This window comes from Salvelinus sp. IW2-2015, unplaced genomic scaffold (assembly GCF_002910315.2).
Source record: "Salvelinus sp. IW2-2015 unplaced genomic scaffold, ASM291031v2 Un_scaffold3042, whole genome shotgun sequence".
NCBI lineage: Eukaryota > Metazoa > Chordata > Actinopteri > Salmoniformes > Salmonidae > Salvelinus > Salvelinus sp. IW2-2015.
Window position 1 is genome coordinate 56,987 of NW_019944334.1, and position 3,256 is coordinate 60,242.

Below are 3,256 nucleotides of genomic sequence, written 5' to 3' on the forward strand. Positions count from 1 at the left end.
ACAAAACTAACTTCCTGTTTTGTCCGCTTGGACACAAGAGACAAGTATAGTCGCGTTAATCTTTTTGTTGTTGCAAGCAGTCGTGTTCTTTTGATKAATGTATTTATGTTTTAAAAAGACAACTACATTTTGAAAATCMATTTMCTGTTTTGCAACAGCTCTGTAGGTCTTATGGRCGCTGTTTTGAAACTCRACAACCTTGTTCCAAAAAAACTAGTAGGTAAAGACAGTTGTTTCCTGATTGAAATAGTACAAGAGTACACCATGAGGGACTCGTTTCGCTACCAGCAGGTTGCGGGAGGACCACAGTGCATCCTTCAGACACGTGAGGGTGGGCCAGAGCTTGGTGGAGGCCTTCGGCCCACCCCATAACAGCACGAGCTGGGGCGTTAGGTCTTCCCCTGCTGGCAGACATGAGATCAGGGCCTGTTTTCTTCCACAGGTCCCTGGCGGGTCTCCCAGAGAACATATATTTTCTTATGGAAAAGTTTTATTGTTGCATTTTCTTTGAAAACAGCTCATATATATTTTTGTACATCATTTTATACACATAAAAACGGCATTAAATCATCAAAAACTATTTGAATTTGTTTTGATTAAATGGGTCACTGACCACTATCTAGTGACATAGACACAGACTTGCTCAAACCCAATATCCATCATGATTCTAATAAAAGAACCATCCGGTTACCTTCGTCTGCTTTTTTATTTACAACGGCAGGGGGTGCACCGTTCCTGGAGGTACTGCAATACCAGGTCGATGCGTGGAGTGGACGGAGCAAGCCCCTATTCCATCTCCCTATTCCAAAAATCAATTTAATATATGTCAACCTTTCGGTTACTGGCCCAACACTCTAACCAACTAGGCTACCTGCCACCCTTTATGATGGACACACAAATCAAATCAGAGTTAATTGGTCACGTACACAGATATAAAAAAAATAATGTTTTTTTCTTGCTCCAACAGTGCAGTAATACACATATTACCAAAAAGTAATAGAAAGATATTAAGAAATATCAGAACGAGCAATGTCATAGTCCGGAATATACAGAGTGTGTACACTACTTGTCAAAAGTTTTAGAACACCTACTCATTCAAGGGTTTTTCTTTATTTGTACTATTTCTACTGGCCTCTTTCTAGAGCTCCGACTTCCCGATTCATCTTGAAAGCACCATAATAGCTCAGAAATGAGCGAAATGACAGGCTACTTTGACACTGACACACTGAGAATCTGAGATCAATGAAAACGACCTCTTCTTGAATCCATCAATAGCCAATGCCTAGTTGTGTGGAGACACATATTGTAGGCTACAATATGAGGAGGAAATTATAGTCCTAAAAATGCTTTCCAGTTTCACTGACTCTCACCCAAAGATGTGCGGCTCACTCACTGGTGATGGTCTATGCGCTCGTGCCAATCGCCACTCTCTTGTTTTACTTTGTAAAACAAACCATATTTGGAAGTTGATCAAATATTTTGGTAGCAGCTGACATTAGATTATTCTCATTTTTTAGCAAGAGCCATTTTGCTTTCCGACCTGTGTTTTTCCGCGATTGTAGGCATTTTTAAATATTGCGAAAGGCCAGTTTTGTCTGCATACTGTTTGTTCTCTAACATATTCGCCGCGCGTCCCCGACTGTAGACTATGCCTTGTATTGTACACTCCAATAGGCTATTTATCCTCTGTGGCAAACGTTTAGGCGTTCTCATGGTGTAGTAGGCTATTCTGAATTATTAAATGTATTTCTGAACAGACAGCAGTAACTCTATAACTTTGACACATTTATTTCAATTTCTCATGCGTGCTTCAGCTCCTCCAGAACCCTTCGCGTGGGTATGATTCTATAAGGGGAATGATGAAGTGCAACGCTGGAGAGATGAGAGTTGCAGGCTCATGTCTATCAGAGCAGAGAGAGAGAGATTTTAGAAAGGGAATCTCATTCTAGTTTGGTGAGAGATACAGGGGGGGGGAGAAGAATTAAGGAAGAGGTAACTCGAATGAACTTTGTTCGTGTTTATTATAATTTTACATTGTAAAAAGTGACACTTATTTTTCATGCCACGAGAGGTACCAGATCCGGCCAAATAGGGTCCGGAACGAAACAGTCCAAAACGTAGAGGTGCCGGATCTTGTTCCGACAGGATTCGGCTCAAATTAAGCACTTGATCTTGTGTTCCTCCACCTTTCCTTAGTTCTGTTGTGGATTGTGTTTCTGTACGCCAATGGAAAGTCGACAAAACAAAGAGCAAACCAGCCTATGTATTGAATACATGGAATTGGATTGGGATGGTACTGATGAATGAATCACACACAATCTGCTTATTTTTGAAATATTTTTTTGAAATCAGGTATCAAATTTGATTTGTAATATTGTTTGGTGAAATATGCTTAAAATGAGTCATTTCCCATAATTCTGTACCTTTGGATAGTTGCACTTCCAATTTTGATCATCATGATTTTAGTGACTGCAAAGAAAATGTATAGATCTACTGGGATTTTTAAAATACAAAACTAACTTCCTGTTTTGTCCGCTTGGACACAAGAGACAAGTATAGTCGCGTTAATCTTTTTGTTGTTGCAAGCAGTCGTGTTCTTTTGATCTCGGGAAGCGTTGATGCACACAGGAACAAAACAAATTGTCCACTTGGTGGCGCCAGACTTCCACCGACCGTCGCCTTGTACAAGCAGTTCTATGTTGTCAATAAAATACACTTGAATGTTGAACCACTTGACTTCATCATCAACGCAAAAATAGCCTATCTATTTTTAAATCTGTCTGTAGAGCCTTGTATGATAAGGCCATTGTGAGGAGGCCTTTATAAAGTTGCCCTCCTAAATTACTCATACCGACAGCAGTGTCTGGTATACCAGCACCCAGCACCCTGTCCATCAAACGCTCAAAAGTAGCTGGAGCGTTGCACAGGCCAAAGCACAGGACCTTGAACTGCCAGTGTCCTCTGTTAGTTGAGAACACAGTTTTGGCTCTGGCCTCTGGGAGAGGGCACCTGCCAGTAGCCACTAAAATGAGCTAACAGTTCAAACTGAGCATGAAAAGCTTCCCAATCCGCCTTACCGGAATACTTCGGGGTCTTAACAGATACGGACGCAGCCGGGAACTGGGCGCCGCCATGTTTGTTAACTCCTGACCCCAGATTCCTCGTCCCGCCGCGTCGACGTCACCCCTTCGGTCCGCCCACCAGAATCCGAGCGAAGCACAGTCGATGAAGCGCTCGTGCCGCTTCAGCGGCCATC

At 42.1% G+C, this 3,256-nt stretch overlaps 1 pseudogene; it reads right to left on the reverse strand.

The window, feature by feature from the left end:
• Positions 1-719: 719 nt before the first annotated feature.
• Positions 720-866, reverse strand: LOC112075242 (U2 spliceosomal RNA; annotated as a pseudogene).
• Between the last annotated feature and the right edge of the window lie 2,390 nt (positions 867-3,256).